Genomic DNA, 11,427 nt, shown 5'->3' with positions numbered 1-11,427 from the left:
TTTAACACAAAATAATCTTAACCACCTTCGATTTAATGTTAAAGTAACTGATTGACAATATAACCAGGATTTTTCTCAGTCTGAAGCCTTCTTTCTATTAATGAGACACTTGTTTATATACTTGCTTATATCAGAGTATAAGTTTAGTCACATACATTATAATATATAATATATAATATATAGTGAAGTATTAATATTATTTCTTAGTAAAAATACATTTATTAATATGTAAAAAGAGAAGGTGATGGCCTGAGTATTAAAAATTTTTTATGGAAAATAGGTGTATCATTAAATAATAAATTAGGTAGTATTTTCCTTTATAGCTTTAACGCATTAATGAATTTTGTAAGATTCTGTTTTCTCAAATATTATCTTGTTATAGCTGTTCCATTACTTTACAGAGTAATAGAATTTTCCCTCTCTAAAAATATATTCTGACTATAAACTAGAACTGTAAGTCCATTTTAGGATATGATCTTTTTTTTTTCTTTTAATCCACAATAGAGATAAGCAACACTGTCCAGACATAAATGCTTAAGTTAAGAGGTGGACCATTTTATGCACATCCTGTTTAGATAAAATGATTGACAAGAGATATGTAAGAAATCCACGTTATTCTTGTGGAGGAAAAAAAAAAAGTCCATTATTTTGACAGTTCACTTTTTAAGATTAAGCACTTCAGATTAACCAGAAAGGAAAATGAAATCATTTTAATAGGCCTGTTGTTTGATGGATTTAGTTATTAAATAAAATAGACACTAATTTAATGGTTAGTACTTCAAACTTCAAACAAAAGAGTTTTGACTGCAACAGGGATGCAAAGTAAGGACCAAGTGGCTTCTATTTTGGCAGAGAAGATACTTAAAATTCAGAAATATCAAAACAGCTTGTTTTTCTCTGAAATTAAATGTTTCAGTTTATCATTGGTCCTAGTTCTTATGTTGTATGGCAGATTCCTAGGTGTTCATTGTTATATTGTTGATGTTTCACATATTCTTTTTTTTTTTTTAAAGTAAACTCTCCACCCAATGTGAGGCTTAAGCTCATGACTCTGAGATCAAGAGTCACATGTTCTACTGACTGAGCCAAACAGGCATGCCCACGTGTTCTTTTTTATCTAACAAATGTTACTTTAAACCATTTGTAAAGGAAAAGTCAGTTTGAAAAAAAGTTGTTAATATTACAGAGACCGTTATAATCTTTCTCAAATGAGTATATATATTTATTTTTTACCGATATCTCATTTGGCTTATTGTGGGCCTATATTGCTGATAATCTCATCATTAATTTAATATACATTAGTGTGCTGGTAGCTGGAAAAGTTATCAGATGCGAACTTATTCATTCTCAACAATGAAACATTAATGGTTTAACATCTCTCTTTTAGAATGTTTTTGAAGTGTTTTGCAAAATTGATTTAGTCACATCTCTTGACCTTTTTATTTGTTGACTGCTACCTTATGCTACTTAGAAAGTTTTCCAATATGCTTATAAAAGCAGATCTATGAAGGAAATTGTAAACAATTATTCACCTAAGAATGTGTTATTTTATAGTTTTTGAACTCTAATTTTTAAATAATGTAAGTTTTAAAGCTGATAGTGAAATTTCACATTTAAAAAAGCTAAATATTTAGTTTATTTGTTATACATTAAAAATAAATTCAAAAATAAATAATGGATTGCATTAGGAACTATTGTTAGGATTTTAATTTATAATAGGAAACTGTTGTGATTATAATGATATGATAACTATACACTTACAAAGTAATTATTAAGACTATCTTTAAAATAATTTTAATTTTAAATTTTGTTTAATGTTTTATTTATTTTTGAGAGAGAGAGAGAGAGACAGAGAGACAGAGAGACAGAGAGACAGAGAGACAGAGCACTAGCAAGGGAGGAGCATAGAGAGAGGCAGACACAGAACCCGAAACAGGCTCCAGGCCCCTAGCTGTCAGCACAAAGCCCGACGCAGGGCTCAAACTCACAAACCGTGAGCTTGTGACCTGAGCCAAAGCCAGACACTCAACCGACTGAGCCACCCAGGCACCCCAATAATTTTAATTTTTATATATTGGTTTCTGTCATAGGAGTTCACAGTCTTCCTGAATTCTGATTATTGTTTTTCCTACCAAAATTTTAAAGTAATATTTATATATCACACATTATACTTTAAAAAAGAAAACTTGGGACGCCTGGTGGCTCTGTCAGTTAAATGTCTGACTCTTAATTTTGGCTCAGGTCATGATCTCATGGTTCAAGGATTCAAGCCTTGTGTCAGGCTCTGAGCTGACAACATGGAGCCTGCTTGGGATCTCTCTCTCCCCATCTCTCTGCCTTTACCGTGCTCTTTCTCTCTCAAAAAAATAAGTAAACATTTTAACAATTTTTTTTAAAAAAAGAAAATTTGAAAAGTTAGCCAATAGAGGAAAAGATAATTGGAGAAAGATACTAAGGTAATAAAAGTGAAAGCACACTTTAGTCAGGTATTAAGTCCAAGTATTAAAATTAGCATGCTAAAATAGGAAATATTAAGTCTAATGTTTGTTAAATCAAAGTATCTCGATTACCCTTCCTTTCTGTTCTTTCTTTTTGATGTATAACCTCCTTTAATGCCATGACTACCTCACTAGTAAGTATCAGGTAAGATTATAATTTTAGCACTCACTTCAAATTATATGAAAACAGCATCCAAAAATGCCATACTGAAACAAGGTCTACTTTCTTGGATCAAAATAGATTGTTGTACATTATAAATGATACTCCCTGACGTTTTTGTAATGATTCATGAAACTAAGGGGCTGACATTTTAGCTCAAAGATTTCCATAAAATGCTAATAAAACAGGAAAACTAATTGCAAGTTACTTCCAAAAGTATTCAAATAATTCTAATCCTTATCTTCTACTAATGCTATTTGTAATGCTTTAAAAAATCTACAAATACAATTGAAAATATTTTTTGGAGCACCTGGGTGGCTTAGTCAGTTAAGTGTCTGACTTCAGCTCATGTCATGATCTCAGGGTTCATGAGTTTCAGCCCCACATCAGGTTCTTTGCTGTCAACACAGAGCCTCCTTCAGTTCCTCTCTCTCCCTCTCTCTTCCCCTACCCCGCTCTCTCTCTTTTTCTCTCTCTCTCTCAAAATAAATAAATAAATAAACTTTAAAAAATTAGAAAATATTTTTAATAGCTAAATTAATGGGGATTAAGTGTTACAAATCAAAGTGAGGCCATGACAAAAAACCATCACATGGTGATTTTCTGTCTCTTAGGAAAACATAACTACTTATAGGCTGTCCGGTCTTCAGGGTGATTCAGCATCTCAACCTAATGTAGAAACAATTCTAAAATACAAAGAGCTACATTTATATACTTTTTAAATTATGATCTATTTTTCTTATAAGAAACTTTAGATGAAATTTGAAGTTCTGTTAACTTTTATCCTAGTTTATCTCTGTTTCTTAGTCTTCATAAAGAAATCCCATGTATTTCACAGACATTTCATATACCTTAGTTGAATTTATTTAGAAACATTTAAAATGTAAGATAACCTTTTAAATAATATTTATGTGTTAATTATATTGGTTGACTTGAAAACTAGTCCTAGTGTGTCAAGGGAGCTACCAGTTATTTTTAATCAAGAGCTAAAAATCCAGTTTGACTTAGAAGATTCTAAAATGATTTCCTGAAATGATATTTGGTACATGGTGATTACTGCTTTTATGTTCTTCTCTTTAACTTTACATGTTGTTTATCAGCAGAAAGAACACTTCACTTATGGTAACAATCTGTTTACAGAAATTTGTTTTAAAAGAATTAGCTTCATTTTGATTTCTCTCCATATTTTAGTAGGAAGGGTATTTATACCAATTTCGCTTTTCACATTTATTATAATACAAAATTACACTAATTTAAGTAATAAAGTTTATATTCAGAAAAGGCATTTTTCTTTGTTTTATTTTTATCTTGCAATATACATAATTTGCTTACTGTGGCCAGACCCGTATTGCTACGTAAATGAATTATTTTAGAAAAATGCATTAAACTTTAACATTTAAGTTCCTTTTGTAGCATGTATTTTTCAGAACTATTTATGTATCATTAAATGTTATACATGGCTACGTTATACATATCTACATATTTTATTTACATTTATTTATGAGGATTATTGTATTTCCACCCTGTCTTCACTGTGATTATTATATTTTTCTCCAAGATATCTAATTTTAACCAAAAAAGTAATCTTTCCATGTGAATTTCTTGGTATAGCAAATTAAAAGTTTTATCTACAAATAGAGGTAGATGGAAGTACACAAACTTAGTATTTAATATGGTCTCAGTTTCTGTCAATTTCATGCTCACTTATTCTCTTCATCTCTTTTTGCAAGTGGCCACTTCGTCATATGTTTTAACTGTAAGAGGATGAAAAACGCAAAAGTGCCCACCATCAGCATAAAGTGAGGCATTTTAAGCTCCACTGTGCAAAATGAAAGTGTAATATTCACTGCAGAGAAGACTTAGAATTCTATTATCTTGTCATTTATACCTAAAGGCACTTTGATTTCTGGAATAGGTTAAACAAAGGAAATTTGGAATGGATTCTCTTTAAAATTTTGTGAATTTGAAAGCCTGAGATTTGAAGACCATTGAATACGTTTAGCCATTTTCCAGACAATCCACAGATAGAGGATAAATTGTGATGTAATTAGCTATGCATGTCAAGGTATGTGAGCATTAAAAAAAAAAGAGGCTGATTTTGTGACTTATACCGTAGCCACCAAGGAAGTGGGTTAGCACACTGCAACTGACTTCCCAATTCTGGAAAACTGCGCATGTGCTTCTGGCCTTGAATTTGGGATTTCCTCTTGAAGTATAGGTTTATACTGTCCGGAAGGGTCAGGAACAAAATAGGCAGTGATTATAGAAACAGTATCTCTGGGTTCACTCCTACATCCTCTAATACTCCTGATGTGATCTGATCTATAATTGAACCTCACAGGGTGAACTGTTTGCCCTCAAGCTTCATCCAGTCCTGATAGATTCTGGGTCCAGGTATACGAAGAAAGACTGTCATATCGATAATAGAATTGTTTTCCGGGCTTAGTGTTAGAAGAGACTTAAGTGGTCATTTGGTGCAACTCCTCTTATTTTAAATGCGGGAAACTGAGCTCTAGAGATACCGCAACTTAACACTCTTACAAGGATAGTATTTTCTCCAGTAAAAGTCCTGCTGACAGTAATAACAAAATTATGCAAAGTCATGAATCACATCCAGATCAACACACATATGGTTTGACCTGTGAAGTATTTTTTATTATCATCACCTTTATTATTACAAAAGTGGCCATTATTCCAAAATACTTCTTCCTCACATGCAGCTTATCCCTAATTTTTCCATTCTTTATTCAATCACTGTATAATCTTATGAAACTTATTTAATTTACAAGCTATTTTAGTGAATTTTTGAAGTGATAAATATTGTTCAAACATAACATGACAAACAAACATTGGATTCTTTTCTGCATTATGAAACATACAGGCAGGAAGGACAACTCTATGTCTAGTTATTACTGCTAATATTTATTTTAACATTAAAAATAACTGATTTCCACATTCAACACATCTTCTCATTGGCATTCACATGAGGGCACCATCCCCTCCTTTTCTGTGTAAATCTGATTAACGGGCTGCTCCCACTGTCATTTTGCACACAAAACTTCTATTCCATTTCGACAACAATCCTATTTACACAAAGACCTCAGGGTTGAACATTTAAAGTACCTAACCATTACTGAATATTGAATCATTTCTCTCCACATAAAATTGCAAATGTGGTCTGAGAGCCAATTTCCAGATTACCTTGGTTGAGTAGTACTAATTACTTCTAAACCGAAGGTGCAGCCACAGTCTGCCAAACCCATGCTGGATTCTTCCAATGTCAGGTGAGCTCTTCCCACCAAGTGATCATGTCCTACTGTAGAATGCTGTATGATCACTCACGCTTATAGTAATGATTCTCCAAATAATGCTGGTGACAAATAGTCATAATAGTAATGTGTACTTTGCATTTGAATGCCTACCATGTAGCAAGGCACTGTATGCAGTATCTATTACCTCATTTCATTCATTTCTGAAAATGATCTTATGTGTCAGTTATTACTGTTGACATATTATAAATAAGATAACTGAGTTTCACAGGGATTGTCCCACAGCCAAAGTCACACAGCTATTAAGTACGAGAGCCTACTTTCTGTTACAGCCCTCATTCACTTCTTTCCACTACACCACCATTTCTATGCCTTCCTAAAACAACCAGCAAAGATGAGCGAGGCCTGAGAACATCGGTTTGGGCACTGGTAGAATTGGGTGCTATCCTTGTTTCTGCCACTAGCTGAAATGTGACCTTAAATCAGTACTTGTGTGTCATTTCCCTCATCTGTAAAATTAGGTGGTAGAACTAGCTTTAGCCTTCTGTGATTTTTAAGTAATTTCAAAGAAGGTTCTTTTTTTTTTTTTTGGAGAAAGAAAATTGAAAAAAAAATTGTTCACAGTTACAATACCATTGAACAATATTTCTCTGGTATTTCCCAGGTTCTGATCTGATTTTATAGCTTCAATCACAGAATAGAATCCTTGTTGATATACAAAGAAGAACATATTCTGACCAGATCAGTGAAGCATGGAGAAAGATATGAAATTGACTTAACGTGGGTCAGACTCTTAGAAAGTTTGAATTTAGCATCATGCATTTATTATGCTGCATATATAAAAAAATTAAATGAATGATGTGAAGCAAGGTGGGAATACAGTACAAGCATAAAGGATATTTATAGTATGTGTGATGAAGCATAAAAATACATTTATCTCCCTCAAAAAGCAAAATGTTGGATATATTCATATGAGACACCTTAGGCTATATCAAGAACACTATACTTAAATACTTAAATGCATTTACATACTATTCATGTAAATATATTGGCCTAACCATAGCAGCTCTAAGGATTCATGATAAGCTGTGAAAATTGTCTGTAAAAGATAAGTGAATGACCCTTTAAAATAGAATAAAAATTAATTATAGTACACCAGCAATTTTAGACACATATACATACCATTTTGAAAATCTGTGCTTTTGAAATGTTAGCCGTTCCTTATGTAGTTCTCATAGTGATGCATCCATATCACATATACAGTTTCCTAAACATATTGTATTTTTCTTAGAACATCAAACATTATGTCCTATGTCAATTTTGTAATATTTTGAAAGAACAAAATATGGTATAGTAAGCTGACATATTTTCCTTCGTTGAAATATTCTTTTGTGTGTAAACTCTTTACAGATTTTTCTCACCATTTTCTCCTTTTCTAAAGTTGACAAAAATGTAAATGATGGCAAAGTGAAAAGAATTATCATTTCTTTCAGCAGTTATTACTCTATGTTTCCCTATTGCTATTGCATAAATATTGTCATAATTCTACAAGTTTTATACTAGAAGTAATAATAAATAATTCCTTCACATAATTTGTGAGCGACTTCTTGGAATATCTGATTTTTGCACACACTAAAACATGTCACTTAAGGTGATTTTGAGCTAGTAGAAATTTTGCCAAAAAAAAAAAGTGTTAAGTTTGATTTCACTCATTAATACATTCAATGTGTATTTACTGAACTCCTACTGTGTGTCAGCCACTATGCAAGTTGCTGAACCTATATTGCTAAAATGCAAAGTTTGATGCCTACATGAAGCTTCCATGCTTGATATGAGAGACCAATAAACAATTAAATCAATAGAGAGAAAAAATAATCACAAATTGTGAAAACTTTCACAGAGGAAATTAACACATTGAGGAGATAGAGATTAATTGATGGAGGCCAATCTAGACAAGGTGAAATGGGGCAATTACTGAGATCCTGAAAGACAAAAGTGAAACCAAGGCTTGATGAAGTGTTCTAAGCAAAGGCACTGTTAAGTGCATAGACATCAATACATACCAAAATATTTTAGAAATACATTCTCCAATTTGTCCTTCAGTTTCACTAATTAGTATGATTCTCCGGAAATCTCAGCTCTCCTGCACAAAGATTGTCTGAAGAGATAAGCTTTTTTGAAAAGTTGTAGTAATTTGGGAAAATAAAGAAATTACTTCTAAGAAACAGCTTTAAGAATGAAAATGGGTGAAGTAGTTAATACTTAAAATATTATTCTTTACTAGATATTATCTTTTTAGGAAATTAATATCTCAGAGCAATGATCTGTGCTTGGATCTTCTGTTTATAACAGTCTATGAGAAAGATTAATGTGTTTTTATAGAATATAATTTATCTTGATAATTTTTGTCTTTATAGTAATAATGGCTTCTTATTTATGTCTCCTTATTCACAATGAATGCATTTGATTCCCAGAATATACACCAAAATAGAGGAAGACAGAAAAAACTAAAAATTGTTTGTTAAAAACATCTAAAAATATTTTCATGTGAACTTATCATTTCAGAAAAAATTACATGGAGTGTCCAAAGATTAATTGAATAAGTATTCTGTCATCTTATATTATACATAGGTGCTAGTTAGAGAGCATTTTATTTTGCTTTGAAATATTTACATTGCACCACCAAGAAATGAATTAAATAATATCTTATAAAATTATTAGAGATGATTTTATGAAAATTAATTTAAATGAATTTTACATACAAATTCATAATAATAATGGCATATCTATATAACACCAGAGCAAATTAATGAAAAGTAAGGGAAAAATCTATTATATTCATTTTGTGTAAAAAATGTAAGGATTTGCCTTTTTTATGACTACTTTGAAATTTTTTTAGGCCCAAATGTTTTTTTTTTTAATTTTCTTCAATGTTTATTTATTATTGAGAGACAGAGAGACACAGAGTGTGAGCAGGGGAGGGGCAGAGAGACAGGAGACACAGAATCCAAAGCAGGCTCCAGGTTCTGAGCTGTCAGCAAAGAGCACCACATAGGGCTCAAACCCACAAACTGCAAGATCATGACCTGAGCTGAAGTCAGACGCTTAACCAACTGAGCCACCCAGGCACCCCTCTTTTTTTTTTAAGTTTATTTATTTTGAGAGAGAGAGAGAGAGAGAGAGAGAGAGAGCTGGGAAGGGGCAGAGAGAGAATCCCAAGCAGGCTCCACACTGTTAGTGCAGAGCCCAATGGGGGACCTGAACCCACAAACTGTGAGATCATGACCTGAACCAAAATCAAGAATCAGCTGCTTAACTGACTGAGCCACCCAGGTGCCCCTAGGTCCAAATGTTCTTAATTGACTGATATAAAGTGATAACAATTGAATATAAAATTGAATAAGTTCACAAAATATACATTTTTTAATCTTTTTTTTTCTTTTTTTACTTTTGAGAGAGTGCACACATGAGTGAGAAGTAGGGGGCAGAGAGAGAGGGGGAGAGAGAATCCCAAGCAGACTCTACACTGTCAGTGCAGAGCCCAGTGTGGGGATTGATTCCATGAACTGCGAGATCATGACTTGGGCCAAAATCAAGAGTCAGGGGCTTTACTGACTGAGCTATCCAGGTGCCCCATACAAACTGTACATTTTTAGTCAGATGATAATGCTACCTGATTTTGAATAAAACTTTTAAACTTTTAGTTTTATTATAAATAAAGCTAGTATGTTTTATAAAGCTTTAGCCTAGTACAGTACTTGGAATAGTCATCATTCAGTCTTCACATTATTTCTGACAATTCTAATTCTCATTTAAGTACAACTCTAATCTGATATCAATTACATGTCATTTTTCAATCAATTTTTAAAAAATTAGAGTTTAATATGGAGCTAACACATCTCCTCTGAGATAAAAGTAACAGAATTCTAATCCACTTTGGAGAAGGTAGATTCTAGAGCGAGCATTTTGCAAAATTTGGAGTTATCAAGAATTTTTCAGTAAGGTCATAAAATAAGACATGCAATAATCTAATATGGAGATTAAAGCTTTCTTTAAAGTGAAAGCTAAATTCTGGTTTCATGTTAAGGGTTACAAAATAAAAGCTTATCCAAAGAATGAATGACCAGGTAAGAATCATGAACATCTTTTCCATTTTTACATAAGAAGGAATAATTTTAAGAAAGAGGGAGGGGCACCTGGGTGGCTCAGTAAGTTAAGTGTTTGACTTTGGTTCAGGTCATGGTCTCGTGGTTTGTGAGTTCGAGCTCCGTGTGGGGCTCTGTGCTGACAGTTCAGAGCCTGGAGCCTGATTCGCATTCTGTGCCTCCCTCTCTTTGTGCCCCTCCCCTGCTTGCACTCTGTCTTTCTGTCTCTCAAAAATAAATAAAACATTAAAAATATTTTTTTAAGAAAGAGTGAATAAATAATTCAAAAGCATTTTATACATATTACACAGATAAGGTAAATTGAAAATTATGTTCCAATTTCAGTTAGGTTGTTAGGTTGTTGAGGTTTTAAGCCAGCTAGAAATATTTCTACTTGTGTATACAACAAATGATGTCATTGAATATATCTCATTAAATCTTGGTAAAATAAAAGTGAAAGGTAAAATAAAGCAGATATTTGTGTGCAGATAGTGATTCAGGGAAACATGTATTAATCTGGAATCCACTTGGCAGAGTTAGGGGGCTTTCTGTGGTTTCATATTTCTTTATGAAAACTTCCTGGTGCCGATCACATTTTATTGTAATTATTCACATACCTTCTTTCTCCAAAGAGCTCCGTGAATACACAGCAGTCCTCTCCAAATTACTTGTTATCACTCCTGAATCTATGGTAGGTACTCCATAACTGTGAAAGGAAAGGATAAATGAATGAATGAGAAAAGAGAAAGGCAAAAGAGATAAAAATAAAATTAGCAAACCATAAGATGAGAAATAGAGGAGAAAACAATCTTTTTACTCCGTCCTACTTACAAAGCCATGGAGAAATGGAGAATGCTGAATGATAAATTAAGAAACTATACATTTTTGGTGCTCCAAAATTTATTAAAGATTTGGCTTATTTTGGTAGGAGGGAAGAAAGGGGGTTGCTAAACTATGATCTCCTTCAGGAAAGTTTATATTCACACGAGGATATACACCACAATTTCTTCACATCTTTACACTCTTGCCTTCTATCACATCTTCATGGCATCTATCATTAGGATATGATTCCATTTTCATGGCCAGATCTTTATAGCTCTTTTGGGCTGCCTCATCGTTCTACAGACATTTAATCTCATATGCTTTCTTATTTCAATAGTTGTCCTTCAAGCAACAAAGATGATCTGCATGTAAGGATGCTGTTTCCTCTAAAATGTCATCTTAGACAGTATAGAAGGGTAAAAATAGAAACAATTTTGGATAACTAACACTATAAGAGTAGCCATCTGCTTCTCAGAAAATATGGATGTGTTTTCTTGTTTCTTTCCTCTAACCAATCCAAAAGATTTTCTTCC

At 32.7% G+C, this 11,427-nt stretch overlaps 1 protein-coding gene across 27 annotated transcripts in view; it reads right to left on the bottom strand.

Annotated features, from left to right (window-relative positions):
* LOC106968096 (keratinocyte proline-rich protein-like) overlaps positions 1-11,427 on the bottom strand; it is a 177,101-nt gene that overhangs the window by 19,994 nt on the left and 145,680 nt on the right. For 11 of the 27 annotated variants that reach the window (XM_053204016.1, XM_053204040.1, XM_053204032.1 and 8 more), the window contains 2 exons: positions 10,690-10,778; positions 7,991-8,085 (listed from right to left, as the gene is read on the bottom strand). The gene's annotated coding sequence lies outside the window, so the exon portion shown is untranslated. Of the gene's footprint in view, positions 1-7,109; positions 7,195-7,990; positions 8,099-10,689; positions 10,779-11,427 lie in introns of all 27 variants that reach the window. The other 16 variants (XM_053204064.1, XM_053204058.1, XM_053204061.1 and 13 more) reach the window with 4 other exon arrangements.

The sequence above is a fragment of the Acinonyx jubatus genome, chromosome C1 (assembly GCF_027475565.1).
Source record: "Acinonyx jubatus isolate Ajub_Pintada_27869175 chromosome C1, VMU_Ajub_asm_v1.0, whole genome shotgun sequence".
Classification (NCBI taxonomy): Eukaryota; Metazoa; Chordata; class Mammalia; order Carnivora; family Felidae; genus Acinonyx; species Acinonyx jubatus.
Note: the sequence above shows the minus strand (reverse complement) of the source record. Positions and strands in the feature narration are given on the sequence as shown.